The 25553-nt window shown below is 34.6% G+C and overlaps 1 protein-coding gene across 1 annotated transcript in view; it reads left to right on the forward strand.

Annotated features, from left to right (window-relative positions):
- Nucleotides 1-512: 512 nt before the first annotated feature.
- LOC115884730 overlaps nucleotides 513-25553 on the forward strand; it is a 153392-nt gene continuing 128351 nt past the window's right edge. Inside the window, exon 1 of the mRNA XM_030903382.1 lies at nucleotides 513-804. The gene's annotated coding sequence lies outside the window, so the exon portion shown is untranslated. The remainder of the gene's footprint in view (nucleotides 805-25553) is intronic.

The raw sequence follows: 25553 nt of genomic DNA on the forward strand, positions 1-25553 counted from the left end.
CACAATATTGGACTTCCTTGCACTAATGGGCCACCCTGTATCTTAGAGATCAAATAAAACCTAGGTATATTACTGCCGTTCTGCTATTACCGCTACTACAATTTCATTCACGTTTATAAATCTCACGTAATTTCCACGTCTATTTCCCACTCGTAAAGCATCATATTCCTCAAAACGAGCCAGCACCGAGTAAAGAGCACTAATTTTGCCTCTCAAAAAAAAAAGGATCCAAAACAACCACTCGACCTACCAACCCCGGGCCCCCTCTTCCCACCTGTCTTTCCACATCCAGGTCACCCCATCCGGCAGCAGCTGATCGCCTCTCCAACGGGAACAGGCCCACGCGGCGGCCTCTGCCTTTTGCAAGGACTCCCTTCTCTCCTTCCTCCGCCTCACTCGTTCGTCCTTCTGCAGATTCTGGTCCTGGTGGAGCGCGTGCGCGGGCTACAGCCTCCAGCCTCCTGCGACGCGACGAGGTCGGCGAGTTTGTGTCCTAGTAAGCCGGACACAAGTCGAGGCGCGGCGAAGCTTCGCATCTAGCGTTACGAATTCACGCCGAAGACGTGAGTTGTTATCTCGGTCTCTGTGTGACTTGATTTTCGCAATAAAACCTAATATACTAAATTATAAGAAAAATAACTAAGGCTGAAAGAGAGTAATCGATATCTTAGGGACCAAATATTACCGCCAAGTTTTTTACGATTTTTTTTGCTATTACTGTACTACGATTTTAGAGTATTTTTAATTTTTTTTAAGAAATAGTAGCTTAGTTGTGCGTAGTTAGATGTCAACGAGATAATATACGTAAGTATATAAAAATTATATTAATATATAAGGTAATTTCACAATATTTTAGACTATGATTCGCACTTTATTATTAGAAGATATAATTTTTAAAACTTAAAACTTTTTAATATGAGATGTTTTTGCTATTATTGTACCACAATTCTAGATATACTTTTAAGGAAACAAAACCTTTTCAGAGACTATTAACACACAAATGCTTAGTTCGCAGTTAAATGCCATCGAGTTAACGATCATATACGTAAGAAATCATTTCATAATATTTTAGACTATGAGACGCATTCTACTTTTATGATTATGTAATATATATGTTTAAAAGATTATTCAATTCTTTTGTAATGAGTTTTTTTGATAATTATTAAGAAAAGCTAATTTCTATGAATTGGAAATACATATTGGAAAGTGGCTCATCCCTGTAACTTTTTTAATTTTTGAGGTAAATAAACGACTTTTAGTATGTTAGTTTATGACATAAATTCGATTTTTCGAAATTAGAAAAAATACACAGCTAAAGGCAAAAAAATATTATTTATTAATGTAAACTAAAGCTGTATGAATTTTGTTCATTTCATATATATTTGAGCGGGCCGAAAAACGCTCTTTACCATCTTTTAACGGTAGATGCACTAATATCTCACCGACACTTTACGACATCGTCTGTTGATATTGAAAGAGTTTTGCTTGCCGTATCGGTGAGAACAAGCCCCTGGACAGCCCACCTGATGAAGGGTAGGCCCAGAAACCGGTTGTGAGAGTGGAGCTTGAACCCCCCCCTTTACGACAAAACAAACAATTTTCCTTTGACAAAACCGTAATTTTCTTTTTACTTTTTATTTTTTTTCTCTACTTTCGATTTTTCGAAATTAGAAAAAATACACAGCTAAAGGCAAGAAAATATTATTTATTAATTTCTACTTTATTCGATATCAAATGACACTCTGAGTAGAATGGCATATCATATGTCAACTTTTGACATTATCGCTTAAAAATCGTATTTTAAATTAGCTGTGTTATAAATACTAATTTTTAATCAAGAAGCCTTGGAAAAATAGATTTGATTGTCTCGTGTGTATTTTTAATCACATCTCAATTTTTTCAAATGAAACGAGGGTGGCTCATTATTTGGAAAAATAATTTTTTACGAATAATTTGGTACCACAGACTTGGTATTTCGAGTCAAATTGTTATGAATCGCATGTTGCAATTTCAAATATACCATATTCGAAAAAGTCGAAAGTTGACATATAATGTATCATTCTATTGAGTGCCATTTTCTATCGAATAAAGTAACAAAATACCGAGGGTATCATTTAAAAATCAAAATTTGTAGTCATTTCCGGTGAAACAGGAAGTGACCGAAAATAATTGAATACGTCAATCAATCCTAATTTATGTCATATACTAACATACCAAATTTCGTTTTTTTAACTGAAAAAAACTGAAAATATAAAAAAGTTATAGAGGTGAGCCACTTTTGAGACGCACCCGGTATATAAAAAATAGTAACTAGTACTAAAGTTATGTGTATAAACTATCAGTCCCTGTAACCATAGCGACAGTTTTTGCAATAAAATGTACTAAACTTATTTCTATTATATTTTTTTATTATATAAAAAACAATTTTTTTAAGTACTTTTATTATTATACATATAAAAGGACAAATTTCAATTACTGGTGCGTTTGCGAACCACTGGTATGAAAAACCAAATAAAACTTCTCTAAAAATATTCCTAACTGATAAAAACCCTACTAGAGTACACTTAACACATCGAAATTATCTTAAATTCTACTTAAAAGTATAAAATAAAACACTAAAACGCTTAAAAACAACTACTTTATCAACTTTTGTTTGGTGCATGTATGAACCACTGGTAACAAAGATTATTACTTTTATTACTTTTGGTGATACGTAGCAAAGCACGGAACATGCAAATGTACCTTATATTTTTGACATATACAGGGTGTTTCAAAACAAATGCGAAAAACTTCAGGGGGTGATTCCTTGTTCAAAATAAAGGGTAGTTTGCTTCATAAACGTTGGGTTAAAAGTCAACCATTAGGGAGATATTGCGGTACAAAGATGGCGGAAAAATAATGTTTTTATTTTTTATCTTCAAAACGAAAATAGATAGACTAATAAAATTTTACGGAAGCATTACTGTTATGAAAACACACTTTCTGGTAATTTTTTCACTTTTTATAATGAGTGGAGGGGGTTGAAATAAACTACCCCTATCATTCTTGTTAACGAAATTTAAAGAAAAATCTTATCAAACACATGCAAGAAAATTAATTTGGATAGTTTAGTTTGTTTAGAAACTTTTTTATCTCTTGTATTTTTTTGATAAAACTCACCGATTTGAAATTAAAAAATGAAATGTAAAGCATTACATGTCAGGACAAAAAACATTTTCTGATAAAGAATCTAGTGGGCTGCTGTAATTTTTTTAGGAAAAAATCTAGTCGGCCGCTGTTACTTTTTAGGATGTTCCTAATATTATTTTATTTGACATTACTCTACTGCAATACGTTATTATCTAGATGATTATTATTATCGTTATTATCACTAGATTCTTAATCTAAAAATGTTTTTTGTCCTGACATGTAATGCTTTACATTTTATTTTTTAATTTCCAGTCTGTGAGTTTTATCAAAAAAAACACAAGAGGTAAAAAGTTTCTAAACAAACTAAACTATCCAAATTAAAGCATTTGCATGTGTTTGATAAGATTTTTCTTTAAATTTCGTTAACAAGAATGATAAGGGTAGTTTATTTCAACCCTTCCACTCATTTTAAAAAGTAAAAAAATACCCTAAAGTGTGTTTTCATAACAATAATGCTTCCATAAAATTTCATTAGTCTATCTCTTTTCGTTTTCAAGATAAAAAATAAAAACATTATTTTTCCGCCATCTTTGTACCGCGATATCTCCCTAATGGTTGACTTTTGACCCAACGTTTATAAAGCAAACTACCCTTTATTTTGAACAAGGAATCACCCCCTAAAGTTTTTTGCATTTGTTTTGAAAGACCCTGTATACATACTATGATTATGGCAAACTCTACATCTACTTCGAGACTTAGTTTCGTGGAAAACAATGGTGTGGCCTTGATTCTCAAAGCGAATTTCGTCAATAGATTGTGGAATGTTTCTAATAACTGCAGCAACTCTTGTAGATTTCATTAGACGTAGTGCAACATATGATTTGAAATCGATTTGAGATATTTTACTATTGTTAGCAACATTATAAAGCTTCCAAGCATTCACCATAATACTGTCCAAAGTGTTACAGAATAAAGGCCACCACCATTTCCCCCCCAAAATTCTGGTTCTGTAATTGGCTATTCCGTTATCGTGCAAATCCACACCTCCCATATATTTATTATATTGTGTGATTACATTAGGCTGTGGAAGAAATACATCTTTTTTTTTCTTTTCTATTATAACCTTTCACTTTATTTATGGGTTTTACATTATGTACGTTACTACAAAGCGTTACGCAAGAGTTATCATTCCAACGGACAACTGAAACTTTCGATATCTATATTCATCTGTCAAAGCATCGGTGTCTGGAGGTATATAAACTGCATCCAGTACAAATAATAAAAAACAAAATTTTTATTGAATTATAAACTATAGACGTAAGTAAGTAATTTCTACCGTTATTATCATTTTCCAGCTCAAAAACAACACTTTCCAGTTCCTCTTCTAATTGTCTTTGCGTCAAAAATCGTTTATAAGGCCTCTTAGCTAACTTACATGCATATAACACGAAACAGAAACTAATAATAACACATTTATTCGATTATTATAACTGTGCACACGTTCGTCAAAACTTGTCAAGACCGGCAAAATTTGGCTTCTAGTTCATTTTTATTACCAGCAGTGCGCGAATGCACCACTAATATTTTGGGGAAAAATTAAGGTTTTTATAGAGACTGTGGTAAATCGTCCTTTTTATCATAAAAACGGAAGATCATGACAGATTAGTAGTCGTAATAAAAAAATGGAAATAATTATTAAAATGTGGATTTTTTTCAAAATTCGAATATATAGTTTTTGCAGATTTATTTTGTCACATTTTATACGTTTGTGTTTTTTGTTACCCGAGGAGAAGAAAAGCCTCAATAAGTATTTTTATTAATATAAATCTATTATCAACGAATGGGTAAAAAAATCTAGGCTCCAAAACAATATTTTAATCGAAATTTGATTTTCATAAGTTGCTGGTGCAGTCATGCACCAATGGGATAAAATGGGTTAAACTAGTACTAGAAAAACCAAGACCAAACTGTGTTACAAAACCAATTGACCTCTGAAAGACCAAATATTACAGCCAAGTTTTCAAATTTGTTTTCTATTGCTGTACTATAATTTTAAAGTATTTTAATTTATATAATATATAAATGTACAGATATATTCACACTATTTTAGACTATGATTCTCACTTCATTGTTAAAAGATATAGTGTTGAATTAAGTTTTCCTGAGTAGCTTTATAGGAAATAGTAAAATAACTTATTTATTACAATTTTACATTTTATGTTTTTAATTGGAACAATGTACAGGGTGTCCTACTAAGAATAGCCCTCGGCTGTATCTCGAAAAGTATCAGCCTTAGAGCCGACGGAAAAAAATATTTATGACTAAAAGGGCTATGAGAAATTGCTGGAAATTATTTTCAAGTTTGTAAAACGGCCCCTAGAGGGCGCAACTGCTATGAAAAATAATAAAATAGAATTTTTACAGAATTTTGCCTAGATAATGAGTACTATAAATAATAGCTTCATAATCTTCAGTAAATTTTGGATTTTTTTTGTTAGAACCATTTTCCCCTATCTGCTAAAATAAAGTGGTGGGGGAAGGTTAGATCTGTCTTTATTTAAATATTAATAACTCCGGACTGGATGATCAGAATCCAACAAACGAGAGCTCGTTTAAAAGAGTTTCTTACTGTATATTATACCATAAAAATAATAATAATAAGGTTTTGAACGTAGACGCTAGGGGGCGCTTTCTTACAATTTAACAAACAAAGCGCGTTTATTCAAAAAAATTAAATACGATAGTATATGTAATTTTAGCTGGTAGTAAAGAGTAGTAAAAGCTTAAAAAGTCAGCGAAAACCGCATCGTGATATCTTCTTTCAAACCGAAGATATTAGCAAAATTATAATAAATACCAAAAAATATGCCCTTAATTAGCCTCAAAGTAGCCCTCATAGCCTCAATAGTTAAATATTTTAATAATCTGACAACTAATTTTCTTCTAAAGATTATTTTTTTTTATTTTTAAAGCTTAAATCAACCTTTAGAAAAATATAATACGAATATAATGTGACTCACATAAAATAAAACAATATGTATGTCTGGGAATAGTTATTCCCAGATATATATTATGTTGTATATTTATCTAGTAAGACTTCTCGTCTTGCGAAAACATTTCTAATTAAAGTTTTACCGTAGTTTGTGGTTATATTACTGAAGCGAGATCAAGCCAAATATTATATTAAACTTAATTTTAACACGGCCACAAGTTTATTCACTAATTAATGTTAAAATTGCTGTATTTCTGTTCTAATACTAAACGGTACCCACCACTAATATCAAACTTTTTGGTATATTATAACAATAAATATATTGCAAGTATTTGGCAAGCATCTAACAAACAAACAAACAACGCTTTATTGTACAAAAAGCCAAAACAGCTTCATCGACAAAGCACTCACAAACAACAAAATCACAAAAAAATACAAACAACAAAAAATACATAATACAAATAATACAATTCAAAAAAATTTAAGTCTTGAAAATTACAAAAAGAATATACATGAACAATTTTAGAACAGTGCGCAGTAAATAGATATAATTTTAAAGTTATAAAATATTAAATACTTCACCTTTGACCAGTGTGTGAGATGATCAAAATTTTAAAATTCAAAATTGTTCATAATTAAACATCAACAAAAAAGTCGTTTACCGCATATAGGGCTCTCTCCAGTAGGTATGATTTTAGAGCTTTGCGAAATGCGGGAAAGAATGAAAGCGATTTGATATTCAAAGGCAGATGATTGTACATTTTTTTGGCATTGTACAGTATTGAACCTTTAACTAGTTCTGAGCGCGGGGTTGGCAGATAAAGATCGTGCTCTGCATTCCTAATGAGATGGCCTTTCGGGAATAGCAGATATGTGCTTGCGGATTAAGCAAACAGATTCAAAAATGAATAAAGAAGGAAGAGTCAGTATTTTCAAATTTTTAAAGAAATTCTGGCAGTGAGTTCTACTGTTCAGTCCCAATAAATATCGAACTGCTCTCTTTTGAAGTCTGAAAACACGATCAAATTTTGTTGCGCAGCAAGTACCCCAGAATGGAAGGGCATAACGAAGATGTGACTCAAAAAGGGCATAATAGGCTATTCTAGAGGTCGTGAAGTTGAGTTCCTTAGAAACTGATCTTAGCGCAAAACAGGCAGCGCTTAGTTTCTTTGATAGAGCTTCAATGTGAAAGTCCCATTTTAACGAGTTGTCTACAACAAGTCCTAAGAATTTCACACGAGTCCACGACGTCAATGGTGGTGTTATTAAGTACAAAAGGTTGTATAGTACTTTTATATGACAAAACTTTAGTTTTTGAAAGGTTGAGGCATAGGAGATTAGAATCGCACCAAGACTTAATGGTGCGTAAGTCACTGGATATAGTATCATATAGTGCCGCAACATCTGGGCCGCTCCAAGTGAAACTAGAATCGTCCGCAAAGAGGCAGATTTTACCGCTAATGTCTAGATTTGCAATGTCGTTGATAAACACCAGAAACAAAATAGGGCCAAGTACTGAACCCTGAGAGACACCACATTCTATAGGCTTACAAGAAGAGATAGACGTATCAATCCTCACAAGCTGCCTTCTGTTGCCAAGATATGACTTAAGCCATTCGAGCGGCACTCCCCTGAAACCATAGTATTGCAATTTGTTAATTAAGATATTATGATTTACACAATCGAAAGCCTTAGAGAAATCACAGAAAATTGTAGCTGTAGAGTGATGGTTATTCAGGCTAGAGTATACATTATTAAAAAGGTCGAACATAGCATCATTTGTACAACTGTTACTTAGAAATCCAAATTGATGGGTAGTAAGTATTTTATATATTTTATATATTATAGACCTTATAGATTATTTTGGCCCCCCCCTTTCTTGAGTTATAACTCATCATACAGTCTCAGGGCTTTGACAAAAGCCAGTATCTAAGACGGTTTTACAGAGGTTAGTTCTCTATTTGCGATATCGGTCGTACCAAAAGTTATGGTACGAATCCTCGACGCATTCAATGATAAGATGTTCTGGTGTTTTTCCATTTTCCCCACAAAATCTGCATTATATAATTTATATTGGCAATTGACCGCGTCATTCATAAAAGGATTTCTAAGGTAGACAACTTTATATACACTTGTATTTGGTAGTTTACTGACAGATGATATAAAAAGTGGCGGTTTTTATCTTTGTCTAAGAAACCAGCGGGTTTTTATTGTAATTTGTATTATTGTTTATTAGTTGAGAATCAATATAGTTGATTAAGAAATATCGAGTGCATTATTTCTATATAAATATATTACAGGATTTCAGTCATATCGCTGGAAAAATTTCGCCGTTTGGGCAGTTTGAGTGTTTATAAAAACTCAAATTATAAAATAACCTAGGTTTTTGTATTGTTTACCGCGTATAATGTTTGGTTTAGTCAATATAAATCAATATTTAAATTTTTAATATCAAAAAAAAAATTAGTTTTACTTGCCGTAGCTTTGTCGCAGCCGAGGGTTTGAGATGCAGCGCAAAATTTGTTTAGGTAATAATTCATAATTTTCTGGTTCTGGATAAATGATGAACTCTTGTTGACTGATTCGAGAATAGATATATGGTGTTTAGTTTGTAAAATCGTGCGGTTAAAAGAAAACAATTGCTTAAATTTCAAAAAACCTTTACAGAAAGAATTGACTTAAAATATAAAAAAATGTGAAATAAAACATTTAGAAATGTGTATGTGTATATATGTATTAATATTTTTGTGATATTATTATTTAAGTGTCTCTTAAATTTTACCGTGGAAAATCTGTGTAAAGAACATTAAATGGATTTTTAGTGAAATGGCACTAGGCCACCTGTTTAAAAATGTAAGGGTAGGTTTCATTTTAACATAATTTGTATTTATTTTAAGATTTATTTTCCTTTAACTAAACGTACAAGTACCTTGTAAGAAACCAATTAAATTTGGTCGCGTCTCAAAAAACCGACGCAATATTTTTAGATACTGACCTCCATACAATAATAATCACGAGCCACTGTTACCTTCTATGTCTTGGTGGGCTGGCACTCAGAGTAGGAGGACTACTTTAACTAGAGTATGCAAACATTTCTACATTAAGAGAACTTTATTTTCTTTGCCTAATTTGTTCAGCTTCTCTATGCATTCTTTGGCCAAGTTTCAATTGATGGTTAATGTGTTGATCGCTCTTAAGGCTGCTTGACTATCAGATAAGATGGCTATTTCTAGCGTCTATATATAGATATATGTGCAATGATATGAACTATATTATATCAAATTTTAAAACAATGTCAAATTCTATATGCAGTGGTTTTTACAAATACTTTGTTTTGTTTCTTTCTTGTAATTCAAATATTCTTAATAAATTTCTCTCCCACTCTGTGTGAAACTGTATCTTATTGTATTTGTTCAATAAATTCATTAATAGTCTTTAAAAATTCCGCTGCCCCTGTTTTTGGCTCTGTTTGAAATAAAGATGTGCCTCGAAACCAGAATCTCCTTGGGAATGTATCTAGGAAATTTGTCCTTTCATTTTTAATAGGCTTACTAGCCTCGGGAGTTTTTCTTTCCAAAGACCTGTTCGTTTCAATGGCTTTATATTGGAGAGGTTGAATAGATTTTAGTCTCTGCCTGGTATATTTTTCTCTTTCCGCTTTCTTGCTGATAGTGACTTATGAAAAACTACTTTAATGAAGCTTGTACTGTATAGTTCAGTAAATAAGGACACGACAAGGCCCAAGTCTCGGCGTGATTTGTCGATCTTGATTTTTTTTGTGCGGGTGCCAGATATCACAAGCGTTATCATACACAATTTTATAAGTCATGTTCCACAGCCCCTAGACCATCAAAGGGCGTAGGATATCACTTGTATACTCAGACAAAACCGCGGTAGTGCCATTCATCAGATAGCAAAGTCTGAAAAACTTGAAAAGAATCCATTTAGATGGAAAGGAAATACTCCCATCACAAGAAGTCAAATATCTGGGATAACTCTGGACAGTAAACATCTTTGGAACAAGCATATTAAGAACATTACCAGCAAACCCACAAAGGTTCTCATGATGTGCAGACGACTGGCGGGAACTAGAACATTTTGCGCTGGATGTACACCATGATAGTAAGACCCATGATTATCTTGGAGCAGTTTCTTGGTACACAAAACTATAGCAACGTAGAACAAGACAAAACCTGTACAAAGTACAGAGACTGGCATGAATCTGCATTACAGGTGCCATGAGAACATGCCCAACAGGCAGCAATGGAGGTCATCCTAGACCTAACACCACTGCACATTGTCGTCGGTACTTATGCCAATGCGAATGATTAGAATGGTCATTGACGGAAACAGTAGTGGGAGAATTTTCAGGTCAGTGGCTCGGAACACCCTCAAAAAGAAAATTCCACTTCTCCAACTCCCACTGGATATACAACTTTGAGAAACACCTTACTGTAGTATTGAGTAATAAAAAGGATTGAAAGGGAGAAACGCTCAGTATGTAAAAGACCATACCATAACGTGGTATACTGATGCTTCGAAAACCAAAGCAGGGACAGGGATAGGAGTATTTAGGCCGAAAACTAAATACTCCGAACCAATGGGCACCTACCCCAGTATCCTTCAGGCAGAAATTTACGCTATCGAAAGATGCATACAATTTATCTTATATAGGAATTATTAAAAACAGGAAATAGCCATCTTATGCGATAGTCAAGCAGCACTAAACGCGATCAACTCAATAACCATAAATTCGAAGTTGGTCAAAGAATGCCTAGAGAAGCTGACCAAATTAGGCAAAGAAAATAAAGTCCTCCTACTCTGGGTGTCCACTCACCAATGGATAGAAAGCAATAAAAAAGAAAATGATCTATCTAGAAAAGGCAAACACTCCACTATCTGGACCAGAACCGTTCTGTTTTCCAAGTGGAAACTAGCTAAAGGCGGAACTGAGGACCCTGGAAGACTCCATCCGTAACCTCGAATGGGAGTTCTCCAACGATCTAAGATACTCGAAAAAGTTTCTCAGAACTTACAACCGAGAAAACAAGAATTTTCCTTGATTTAAGTAAAAACAATCTTCGGATTACCACGGGGTTTCTAACAGGACACTGTCTCCTCAACGAACACCTCAGTAGACTGAAGCTGAGGAACAACGGCGAATGCAGATTCTGTGGGGAAAACGGGGAAACACCAAAACATCTCATCATTGAGTGCGCCGAGACGACAACCATTCGTGCTATAAACTTTGGTAGGATTGATATCGGAGGTGGAGAACTAACCTCTGTAAACCCTTCTCAGATACTGGCCATTGTCAAAGCCCTAAGACAATGAATTACAACTTAAGAAATGACGACACAAAAGACAGTCTATATCTACAATATAATTAAACCATAAAATAAAACCTTTTTAAGTAACAGTTTAAAATATTTTTGTTTAAATTTAAGAGAGAACAGGATTATATCTTATACTCCAGCCAGTTTATAGTACACCATACGTTATTCTGAAAGCAATCTTAAAAGTAAAGCAAAGGTATATATAACGATTAGGGCAGGGCAAGCTCTCGACTTGAATTTAAATTAAAACGTCAACAACACAACGGGCGCTTTCGAATGGAAGTAATCTCGTTAAGATAAAAGTAAGTGTGGCTTTCCCAACTTCTAAATGGTTGTTTATTGCCACAATGCACCCAAGAGAAGAGACATTTAGCGAGTTCTGATAGCACAATGCTACATGACTACAAGAATCGAAAGCAGATACAAGAAAATTGCAGACGAAAACTGTATTTTGCATAAGGAATGTATAATCGAAGAGGAGAAGTAACATAGAGTAATATTTTCTTTACTGTTTTTGTTTAGATGTTTATTAATGAAAAAATACAAAAATGAACTTATTATACCGGGTGTTTTTCAAAAGTGGCTCACACTAGTGATGGGCATTACCATTTTTTTTAGTGAATCGAATCACACGGTTCAATTTCTCATCGAATCCTACGATTCTTTTATTTGAACAAACCGCATGCGCAATTTACGTTACATAAAAACAAGAATCGTAACTGGCACTACCGGCGATAATTTGGTAGGACAATTACTTTAGAGACCAGAAAAAAAAATATACAGTTCTTTTATTTGTTTTTCAACACTTTATGACACTGGCGTAACTGAATTATGTTACCAATAATATTAAATTATCAATCCAATTTATACACAAAAAAGAAATAGTGAGGGAAATGTATAAAAAAAAGGAAAAGATTAAACGGCTCAGCTCTCAACAACTCAAAAAAAAGACAAAACCGCGATAGTGCCATTCACCAGAAGGCGAAGTCTGAAAAACTTGAAAAGAATCCAACTAGATGGAAAGGAAATACTGCCAACCCAGGAAGTTAAATACCTGGGAATAACCCTGGACAGTAAACTCCTGTGGAACAGGCATATTAAGAACACTACCAGCAAAGCCATAAAGGCTCTCATGATATGCAGAAGACTGGCCGGAAATAGATGGGGCTGCTCCCCTAACATTTTGCGCTGGATGTATACCATGATAGTAAGACCCATGATTACTTATGGAGCAGTTGCCTGGTACACAAAACTAGAGCAACGGACGGCAAGGCTAAACCTATGCAAAGTCCAGAGACTAGCATGTGTGTGCATCACAGGAGCCATGAGAACCTGTCCAACAGCAGCAATGGAGGTCATTCTAGATCTAACACCACTGCACATTGTCATTGGTAGATATGCCAATGCGACAATGATTAGAATGGTCACTAACGGAATTAGTACTGGGAGAATTGTCAGATCAGGGGCTTGGAACACCCTCAAAAGGAAATACCACTCCTGCAACTCCCAGTGGACGATATGCCAAGAACGTACAACTTTGACAAACATGTCAATGTAGTATTGAGCAATAAGAAGGATTGGAAGAGCGAAACGCTTGCCCAGCAGTTAAAAAACCATACCATAACTTGGTATACTGATGCTTCCAAAACCAATACGGGAACAGGGATCGGAGTGTTTGGGCCGAGAGCTAATTACTCCGAACCAATGGGCACTTACCCTAGTATCCTACAGGCAGAAATCTACGCTATCGAGAAATGCGTACAACTTATCTTAGATAGGAACTATCGGAAACAAGAAATAGCCATCTTATCTGATAGTCAAGCAGCATTAAAGGCGATCAACTCAGTATCAATCAATTCGAAATTGGTCAAAGAGCATAGAGAAGCTGAATAAATTAGCCAAAGAAAACAAAGTCCTCCTACACTGGGTGCCTGCTCACCAAGGGATAGAAGGCAATGAAAAAGCAAATAATCTAGCTAGGAAAGGAGCGAACACTCCACTAACTGGACCAGAACCGTTCTGCTTTCCAAGTGGTAACCAACTCAAGGCGGAACTCAAGAACTTGGAAGATTCCATCCGCAACTTGGAATGGAAATCTTGCAATGGTCTAGGACACTCGAAGAAGTTTCTGAGGGCTTATGATCAAGAAAAATCACAGATCTTCCTGGGTCTGAGTAAGAACAATCTTCGGATTGTCACGGGGTTTTTAACAGGACACTGTCTCCTCAATGAACACCTCAGTAGATTGAAACTAAGAAGAAACGGCGAATGCAGATTCTGTGGGGGAGATGGTGAAACACCAGTACACCTTATCACTGAGTGCGCCGAGACGACAACCATTCGTGCCATGAATTTTGGTACGACTGATATTGGAGATGGAGAACTACCCTCTATAAAACCGTCCCAGATACTGGCTTTTGTCAAAGTCCTGGGACTGTATGATGAGTTATGATTCAAGAAAGGGGGACACAATGGATCTGTAAGGTCGAAGTGATTAACCCCCCTCCCACTCATTCTAAATTCTAAAAAAAAAATACACAAAAAAGAAATAGTGAGGGAAATGTATAAAAAAGAAGGAAAAGATTAAACGGCTCAGCTCTCAACAACTCGTAACCGTATACACCAGTGTACACCAATGCAGACACGCACACTCACACAAACACACCTACACTAGTGTACACTGATGTAACAGCCTTCAGGCCTCATCAGTACGGTAAGGAATCAGGAAGCGATGAAACCGATCCCAAAACACAACAAACCAGGAAGCAAACGATGCACGAGGCACCATATGCAACCTAGGAGATGGAAAAAATGATGAAGAAACGAAAATCAATGATACAAAATAAAAGGAGCAAACGGGAGCCTAAAGCCCCAATTATTGGCGGGTTGCTGTTGGCTACCTCCGCGGCTGTTCTGGACGAAGCCCACAATCCTGGGCGACTCTGGTTCTTGGCTGCAAATTGGGGCTTTAGGCTCTCGTATGCTCCTTTTACTTTTCATCTTTGATTTTTGTTTCTTCATAATTTTTTCCATCTCTTTGGTTGCACATGGTGCCTCGTGCATCGTTTGCTTCCTGGATTTTTGTGTTTTGGGATCGGTTTCATCGCTTCCTAATTTTACCGTACTGATTACGCCTGAAGGCAGTTACATCAGTATACATTAGTGTAGGTGCGTTTGTGTGAGTGTGTTTTTTGGGGAGTTAGTCACCGCGACCTTACAGATCTATTGTGTGTTCCCCTTTCGTGAGTTATAACGACTTATGACTCATCATACAGTCTCAAGGATTTAACAAAAGCCAGTATCTAAGACGGCTCCACAGGGGCCAGCTCTCCATCCTTGACATCAGCCGTACCAAAGTTCATGGCACGAATGGTCGTCGTCTCGGCGCACTCAGTGATGAGGTGTTCTGGTGTTTCCTCATATTCCCCACAGAATCTGCATTCGCCGTTGTTTCTCAGCTTCAGCCTACTGAGGTGTTCGTTGAGGAGACAGTGTCCTGTTAGAAACCCCGTGACAATCCGAAGATTGTTTTTACTTAAATCAAGGAAAAGGGACTTTTTTGAGTGTCTTTTAGATTTAAGAGGTGAAGGGGGAAACCTGCAACAGGTACCCGCCTGGGAAAACCTACTATATGCCAGACGAGTTATGTGGGATTTTTACCTCACTAAAACCTAACCTACACCTCTGTCCTCTCTCCAGGAACGTTCTTTCCCCGGCGGCACTCTTTGTAAATACTACTTCACCGGGGCGTTCTTATTTGGTGTTACTGCTGTCTATTCTTCGTAGGTAGTGCGAAGATTCTTTAGTATGGTCTCAGCATACTCCGCTACCTTGTTCCATGCCGATTGACTCTTCAGCATGCAGTCCACTAGATTTTCTGGGCTGATGGACAAGCCTAGATTTCTCTCGAGTTCCGTCCTTATCTCCTCGTATAGAGGGCATCGGAGTGCATCATTTGTGTGAGTGTGTGAGTGTGCGTGTCTGCATTGGTATACACTGGTGTATACTGTTACGAGTTGTTGAGGGCTGAGCCGTTTAATATTTTCCTAATCCAATTTATATATACTATTTATTAAACACTTCTTAATACCAATTTAATATTTTTAGAGCCATATTTTAATTCCGATTTAATAATCATAATAAAGAGTATATAATACCGCATAATAAAAAAATGGCGTCCAGTTGGCTTGGAAATGAACATCGATGACATTCCCCATATAATTTTACATATAAAATGATAGCGATCTTTATTTTATAACCATCGCTGACGCCGTAAGCACAGTATAAATAAGTTTTTTTCTTGTAAATAACTTTCTTGTCGTTTGCATTTTATGCCCATGATGTTTGTTTAGGCCTTTTGTTCAAGTCTAAATATCGGTGCCTGCATTTATGTCTATATCACAGCCGTAGAAACGAACGATCGCATTGGGATCTGAATCAATTCTTACGATTCCTTTTTACGGCTCATCGTTCAACACTTATGGATCCATGCTGGCCACGATTCAATTGAACGAACCGTATTGTAAGCAATGAATCAATTCTCACGACTTTTTGAACGCACGATCGCATTGTGATCCGATCCAAACGATTCAATTGAACGAATCTGATTGCAAGCAATGAATCGAATCTCACGATTCATTTTTATACTCGTTCAAAGAACGACTCGTTCAATCTTTGCCCACCTCTATCTCACACCCCTATAACTTTTTTATTTCTTCCTTTAAAAAAATTGAGATTTGGTATGTTAGTATGTGACATACTCGACGTTTACTGGTAACCTTTAGTAAATGTTACTTTCACTAGTGAATGTTAGAAATTACTAGGAAAAGTCGAGAAATATCTTTAAAATACCACATTCACTGATTCAAAGCGTATAATTGCTAGCATTTCCTAGTGAATGTTAACAATCACTGAATGTCCGAAATTCACTTTAACATATACATATTTTTTTTCTATAAAACCCTTTATAAAATATAAAAAAATAGATTTAATATAAACAAAGATAATAACAACAACTTCCATCTCTAAATTATGCCTAGAGAAGCTCAACAAGTTAGGTAAAGAAAATAAAGTCCTCCTATTCTGGGTGCCTGCTCACCAAGGATAGGCAATGAAAAAGCAAATGATCTAGCTAAAAAAAGATCGAACACTCCACTAACTGGACCAGAACCGTTCTGTTTTCCAAACGGGAACCAACTGAAAGCTGAACCTAAGAATCTGGAAGACTGCATCCGTAACTTGGAATGGGTGTCCTCCAACCGTCTAAGACAATCGAAAAAGTTCCTCAGAACTTACCACCGAGAAAACTCAAAGGTTTTCCTTGACTTAAGTAAAAATAATCTTTGTTTGGGATTGCCACGGGGTTTCTAACAGGACACTGTCTCCTCAACGAACACCTCAGTAGGCTGAAGCTGAGAAACAACGGCGAATGCAGATTCTGTGGGGAAAATGGGGAAACACCAGAACACCTTATCACTGAGTGCGCCGAGACGACGACCATTCGTGCCATGAACTTTGGTACGGCTGATATCGAGGATGGAGAGCTGGCCTCTGTGGAGCCGTCTCATATACTAGCTCTTGTTAAAGTCCTGAGACTGTATGATGAGTTATAACTCGTTATAACTCAAGAAAGGGGAACATTCAACATTCATCTCTAAATTATATTATATTATAATTTGAAATCATAATAAAAGCAATACTTAACATTCAAATAGTTGGAGTTAACAAGTAAATTCAGGTTTTCATTTAAAAAAATAATTTTATCGGCACTGTTGTGTATAGGTAAATTAAAATATTTAATTTTATGAAAGAAATCTTAAAGTTTTAATTAAAAAACTAAATAAAAATACACTTTTTATTCGTGTGTTTTTTTTGCCCTAGACGTAAATAAAGCTGCAGCACTCTAGTAAACTGCATCATTTAATGGCCTCGCGAATTGCTAAACTTTTATATCTCCTAAGTGCTTCACTTCACCGGATACCACCATTACCGTTCTGTTTCCAAATTAATTCCTTTTAATTTTGGAGAGCCCTGTTCTCTGTACGAACGTTTTTTTTGCAAGGATTTAAAAAAGAGACGTTTTTTTCTAAAAAGTTTATTTCGTACTTCGTTTGTAAATTTTGTATTAGAGATTCTTTATTTAGAAATAGGTTGAGTTTCAGTGGAGTGTTCATTACGCTAAATCTTTTTGTGAGTTGTGGTTTTTATGAACTTAGACTTGTAGGATTAATCGACAAAACCTGGACACTTAAAACGAACATTATAAGGAAACGTCAGGTCGCACAATGCTCAATGGAACGAAATATGCTGTTTCTAGTAGTAAATAATACAACAAAATTACTCAAAAATGTTTATTTGAAATTTAGAACAACGTAAATATGCAAATCAACAAAATTACAATTACTGTATCCATATAAAATATTTAAATATTATCAGAGATGCTGTGTTAAAGTGAATTAGAACATTAACAGAGTGCATTGACTTACAGAAACTTGAAGATAAATAAATGTTTTCACAGCTTTACGGGCGTAAAACTAAATAAGTGGAAGCAGGAAAAAGACAACAGGAACCTACACAAAACCTGGAATAAAAAAAAATTATGTAAAAAAAACATAAATATAGGTACATAGGACTTTTGTGAATTAAATCAAACAGAACTAGAATGAAAATAAAATGAATAAAAATTATGATAGATATAGACCTAATACCTCATTTGTATTTTAAAAATAATCTACACACATACCGTATGATCGAAAAAAAATGGCGTCCAGTTGGCTGGGAAATAAACATCGATGACATTTCCCATAAAAAATGACAGCGATTTTCATTCCATAGCCATCGCTGACGCCGTCTTTTCTCGACCATACGGTAGATTTATTGCATTATTGCTATTAAAATACATAATAGGTACCTCTGTGGTATGTAATTACGCATTTTTGTTCATCTTGTAAATAATTTAATGTAGGCTAATATTAGTTTAATAATCATAATGTAACCTTCTATAACTTGCTTTCAATTGCTAAAAATCACCGATCAGAGTCTTTAAAGTAGAGATATGGAAAAATCCTTGACAAAGAATATACCAAGATCCTTGGGTCTAAAGCTAAAGGTCCCTTAAATATTTTGAATAATTTTATTATTATGTGTTGTTAATATAATAGAAGAAATAATTACAGCTGGGGGTTGGAACCTTTGGTGTTACAGAGCAAAATAAAACACTAAATCAGCACAATACACCAAAACACTTTTACTTTTACACTGGGCGCACGTTTCGCTAACCATGTTAACATCATCAGCAGATGATCAAGACTGAGTCTTGAGATATATTTATTTATATATCTGTACTAACTATATTTTTTTCTACAATACATAATTTTAGATATAACTATTTCCAGCAAAAAAAAATCTTGAAAATAGTTAACTTTGGAAGCGCAAACAAAACATAATTTTACTCACTAGTAGATCCAATATTGCCTATTACACCAGATATGGTATCGCTCCGCTAGCACATTTTAAAGGTTAGGTCATTGTCTACCCATGTTTCATCCAAATAGATAATACTTGGCGATATTTTCGAATTTCGCGTATAAATTTATATCTCTCTCTGCAATATAATGGGCCGCTCCATTAATATTTATCTGTTATTTTGTTATTTTAACATTTACGCCAAAAAAATCTATTTGATTTTAATAACCCCCTAAGCGTTTCCCTGCCAAAGAAAAATTCGATTCTTCCTGCAATTTTTGCAAAAGCTTTCTAATTGTGGGGACGACTATGAATTCGAGATAAAATCTATTTATCAAATTCCTGACCACTTGGAAATCAAAGTCGTCGAGCTCACGTAGCCGTTTCTTTCCAGGGCTGGATATCATTTTATCGGGGTTAGTTTCCAGTCTTTTTTTATGTTCTGTGTGAATTTTTTTATATCCGATACGCTAACTCCGGTATAAAGAGATATCCGCTCAAGTTTACGTTTAAGCGGCAACTTAAGCGAACTCTCTGTAGCTTCTTCGTCGCAAACCCTGTTATGAACATAAGGAAATAAACCAAATGAGATTTCATCCACGTTTATTTACATTTATTTTAGTTTAGCTAAAATATTTATGTAAATGGATGCTTTTCATTTTAGCCAATATTTAATTTTAGTATTCTAATAATTACATTATTATTATTCTACTTACCTATGTAAATTAGCTATTATTTCTCTTGTCTTACCCTTAACAAATTTTTTCATTTTAAAACACAAATATACGATCAAACTTAATATTAATAATTAGAAACTACGAACGAGAAACATTATAACAAGATAACAAAACAATAAAACACATTTTAACTATTAAATATACGAAAAATATAGGAATAAAGTTTAGGATAACCGGTATTAAATAATGAAAGAAAGTAATAATGATCAAAAGAATGACACCGCCACTGGATATTTCAATAGTATTCAATATTTCTACTCTTTTCAGAAGTGACCGTGAAGTTGGGGATAAGGCTAGCGAATAGGAAAGGCATAAAAGTCATGGCAACCGCGTGGTAACAAATCCTGTGACGTACTCTCGCCAATCATGTTCGATGAATAGGCGGCCATGCGCGGCGATGCCGGTTTGCCAATGATATCGTTGAAATATCTTCACCTTTCGTAATAAGCAGATTATACAGAATGAAAGAAATAAGTTATTAAATAAAACATATCCAACAATATGAACTACTTAAAATTCCTTAGTAATATACGTCAGAATATATGCTAAACACATTATATATAATAAAAATATATTAAATTTATAGTTCATGTCTGGCAATTTTATAGATAAACGTGGCAATATCGATTTTTTTTCTCGCATTCCTTCCATAGCTTCAGATCCGCTGGTCAAACAGTAGAGGAAGGCCAAACTTGAGACGGGACCATGACATGAAATGACAAAAAGTCATTTTGCTCCGAATAGAACATGCTATTTTTTTCAAACGCTACAAATAATTTTTTAAACAATTTCAAACGATCCAAGTAATATAAAAATATTTAAAAGTAAGACCTTGTATGTAATTATGTTTCGAAAAATTATGGTTACGCTCGTTGAATTTGACACTTAATGTCAGTTTAATAATATATTTTCATACTTTTGTACTTAGGCGTAAAATTGCTTTACTTTTATGCCTAGGCGTTAAAATAACTTTTTATATTGTCAATCACGTCGCAAAAATTAATACTTTTCTATAAAAATAATAGCTCCTGTGTATAGCGTTTAACGCCTTGGGAGTAGCAAGGTACAGCTTGTCATACTAGAGCCGTTCGGTATACAAGAAAGGTAATGTGGCTAGCACTACGCTTCAACCGCCTATTATTACCTCAGGATTGTGAATCCCAAGTACTCATTTAAGGCTGAGTCGACCTAGGTACCCAAACTATTTTTATTTTAATAAAAATAGTCAGTTTAATAATATATTTTCATACCATTTTTATTTTAATAAAAATAGTCGGCTGATGAAATGCCGGGTGTGGGATTCGAACCCACTACCTTCAGATTGGTAGACGAGAGCCTGTACCTCTACGCCATCGCCACCGGCCACCTACTACCATACTTTTCTAACTTTTGAAAAAAAAATATTGTTTTATAAATTGTAATTAAAATAATACACCAAAAACCATAAAATTAAGCATAACATCTTTTTAATATTGAAAAAATATAATTTTTCGTCCAATATTTCCGTAAAAAAACGAATACTTTCGATATATTAATCCCAGGAGCGAGCACAAAAGCGGCCTTGGTTGGAAATGAATAACGGCACCAGTAAAAACGTCACATTTATTTTAAATAAGCCATAAAGTATCTGCCATTTCCTAAATCCCTAAACTAATAAGGCTTTCAGAAACCGAGAGAGGCGTCAATTTTAATACCACGTTGAATTGCTTTCTGGAAGTGTCATTTTCTGAGGGCGTTTTGTTGTAAAATTTTATGGACTTTGTTAAGTAGACTCATTTCCAAAAGTTTTATTTATAACGTCAGTTAAAATTTTATATTTTTTTTAAATTTTTGGGTACTTGCAGGTTGTCAACTCCAGACACAGATATTAGTTTACCTCTATCTCCTTTAGAAAAGGTTTTCATTTTAAAAGTATCCAATTTAGTGATGGGAATACCGGTTCCAAATGAGTCGCGTTACAATAGCGACCGTTCCAGAAAAATACCGCGACAAAATACCGCGATTTTGTAACCGAAGTTCCGATTTCCAAAGTGTTGCGGTCCTCGCTAAAAATATCTATCTAACTTATCTATATTTGTAGATTAATGTAACTTTTATCCGCCACTCATTTTCCAAATATCGAGTTTATAATTGTGTATAGTCAATCTATCTCCTAAAAATGAGATAGATTCTATCGTATAGTCAATCTATCTCCTAAAAACGATGACATTCCTTATTATTTTTTTTTCTTTATTAATTTTCGTTTAAATAAAATGAACGGCTCAGTATTGCAATATAATATATTTAATGTTAAAATCAAGAACAAAGTCCAAACCACTGTCAAAAAAAATGTTTATTTGTCTAACCTAACCTAACTAAAATATATAACCAATAAAACTTATATAAATGTATAAAAAAATGTTTAAATATTTGCGTTTCGTCTTTCAAACAACGCTATTTTATACCATGCCTAGTACATACCAAAAATAGCTATTTCGAAAGTAACGTAGCGACGGGAGCACCAACACCAATAGTAACCCGCGGCCAAATCGCGACAGGCAAAACCGAAACACTAGGCTGGAACGAAGTACGTGGCCGTCGAGGTCGAGCGTCGATGCCCAGTTACAGCAGTTACTTCTGTTCGCGACAGGGAACTAAAACTCTAGGAGCGCGACGGCTGGAGCGAGGTAGGTCGCCGCCGAGGTCGAGCGTCGATGCCCAGTTGCAGCAGTTACTTCTGTTCGCGCCAGGGAACTACAACTCTAGAAGCGCGACGGCTGGAGCGAACACGTCCCGATCGAGATCGCGCGGCGCTACGGACATACCAGTTCCAGATACTACCGTTGGCGACCGACGAAATCGCGACGGCTGGAGCTAAACACGTCGCTATGCGGTTACTACGGTTCGAGCTAACTTCAAGTGCGATTATAAATAATTTATTTGCAAATTATAAATAATTTATAATTTTTTCGTCATTATGATCGTTGTTCTTCAGTAACAGGTTCCTGATTCGTTATGGAGCGCGACACGGCGTTACAAAAAAATACCGTTCCAAAATCGCGTTTCTCAAATACCGACACATCACTAAATTCCAATTTAGATATCCTGTACAGGGTGGGCCAAATTGGACGGTTTTAAAGGGAAGCATCCTTTTGTATAGAAGATAAACGAAAACTAATATCGGTCTGGAGCTTAATTTTTATCAAAAACATGATGGTGAAAACCGCACATTGATATCTGTTACCGTTTTAGAGTTACGGAGTGTTTTTCAAAAATGTGCATTTTTAACAAATCGCTGTTTTTTCCTATGGAAAATTTTGATTTTTTATGAAAACATTTCTAAAAGTACCTTTTTACGTAAAATTTAATGGTGTAAGTATATATTTTTAAATTAATATTAATTTAAAGAATTATCATCAGAAAAACTGATTTTTTATTTGGGACACCCTGTATATTTTTAATTAGCTGAAAATGATTAATAAATGACTTTTCGAGAAATATAGCACACTTGATATTTTGTTATAGTCCCCTTCGAAATACAGAATTTTTAAAAATTCGCCACTTTTAACTAGTAGGTTTTAGACCCTTTATTGAGGAGCTGCACAAAAACCTAATGGAACTCGAAAACATATTTTTCGAGTTCCATTAGGTTTTTGTGCGCTCAGAGCGCTGAAGTTATCAGCAAAATTTTTACAGCCAATTTCGTGAATAATGGAATAGTTAAACAAGATCCTAGCCGTTGGCCGTCGAGGCCGCCGGACTTAGCGCCTATGGATCTTTATCTTTGCGGAAGAATAAGGGTTCATAGTTTTAAATTGCCCGTAAAATCTAGATAAGAATTAAAAGTACTTAACGCTTATGCAAGAGTATCTTGGTTTGCTATTTATTTTTGTTATTAGCTATACTTTAAATGTGTTGATGTTGTTAAATATAGTTGAAATTGTTATAAAATTCTGCATTTGTCATTGCAAATATTATTTTCGTTTTAATCGCTACTCACAGCTAGAATTTTTTTGCATTACAGCCGGCGCCGTTCAAGCCTGCTTATTCAAAGTGGGCGAGTTTTTTAAACATATTTATTTATACATAAAAATAAATAAACTTTTTATAATATAATAACAAAAAATAACAGTGTTTATTCCAGCCACCTACCAATTTTAAATGCAGAAGAACTGACTGTTGCAGGAAACAATCGGCCTACATTTTTAAAGGGTATTAAAAATCTCATTTTCGAAAAAACTGCCTAATTGCAATAACAAAGTGAATATTCAAGCAAAGAAGACTTTACGAGAATCATGATCCTGAACCATTTTCAAGTCCAGTTTTAACCCTAAAACAAAAGTAAAATAGGTATATTAATAAAGTTTCTGGTTACTATAAACCAGCTATAAACTACCTACCCAAAAAATGAAAAAAATGTATTGTATTAATTTGCTATGTTAAGAGAGGTTCGAAATATTTTTGACCCTATTACTTCTACTTTTTTCTTAATAATATGATAAATATAACTACTTACTTTTATTTTACGGGTGTCTTTAACATATCTATCAGAGAAAGGGGGCACCAATACATACATATAGATGATACTGGCTCCTGCAGCAAATAAAGTAATAAATAGTATAACCTACATTTATAAGTAACAAAATATAAATACCTATATGGAACAAAGGAATTTGTTCCCTATCCATATTCATAAGTCAATAAAATGGAGAGTTTAGAAAAAGAGGTAAATTACCAAAAGGAAAATTAACAAACATGACGAATTGCCATGATGCTGTCATCTTGGTTGTCATGATAACGAAAACGAAAGGCGATTGTTCTAATTTCTATTTAGAAACTACGTTTTATATGGCTGCTTCTTTTTCTCTTGTTATATTAGAATGAGATAGTGGGCGCAATAGACGCAATGCGCAGATCAACATGAATAGAACGAAATTTTGCGTTCTGAGTTGCGCTACGGGAACGTTGTCCCTCTCTTTGCCATTTAATTTGCTAGTCTCTTTTTATTTGTTTGTCTATGTTAGCTACTTAGAAATTGTGAAGTTGCCAATATGTGCTCAACGCGTATCCAGAACACGATTCGCATGGCAACGAGAATACCAAAATCGACAGCCTTGCGTTTCGCTGATCGAATACTTACGCTCACCGTTTTGAAAGCGTAACGTTTTTATGTCAAAGTTACAGAATACGGGCTCAGACACCTATATTAGTTTTCGTCTATCTCCTAGAGAAAAATAATAGTACTAAATAAGTAATAGCAAATATTTCTGTTTAAAAGCGTCCAATTTGGCCCACCCCGTACATTGACTGATAAAAAAAATTGAATTCCAAAATCGCAGTAAAACCACCCTATTTGTCATCTCTGCGGTTTCTTTGGAGAAAATTCACAAATTACAATTTGGACGGATCACCCTCCGTATTTGCCAGATTTAGCTCATAGTGACTTTTTTATTAGAACTCGTTTTATTTCCCAAGCTGAAAGTTACAATCAGACAGCTTTTTATCGAATGAGGGGGTTCATTACCTTCGTAAAGAACTACTTTGTTGAAAAAGATGGCAGCTACTATTTGGATTAGTTAATGAAGTCGGAGCATGGTTTAGAAAAGTGTCTGGCAGAAAATATAGAAAAATAAAAGAAAAGTATAAAATAGTTTGTATCATTGTGAACACCAAAATACTGCATATTTTTGTAGTATTATTTTATTAGTTTTATTTCAGTCTGTTTAATAAATCTAATATTTAATCAGCATTTATGTGAATTTTAATATAAACGTCAAAATGGTCTTTTTCCTTTCATTCTGAAATGGGGCAATCAGGAAATTTAATACTGCACCGGATCTCGAGAGGATATTTCTCATCAGATCAGCCAGTTTGAGTCGAATTTCCTATTTAACAAATCGAAGTTGTAGTCAGATA

Source organism: Sitophilus oryzae, unplaced genomic scaffold (genome assembly GCF_002938485.1).
Source record: "Sitophilus oryzae breed Bouriz unplaced genomic scaffold, Soryzae_2.0 scaffold_347_pilon_pilon, whole genome shotgun sequence".
Taxonomy (NCBI): Eukaryota; Metazoa; Arthropoda; class Insecta; order Coleoptera; family Curculionidae; genus Sitophilus; species Sitophilus oryzae.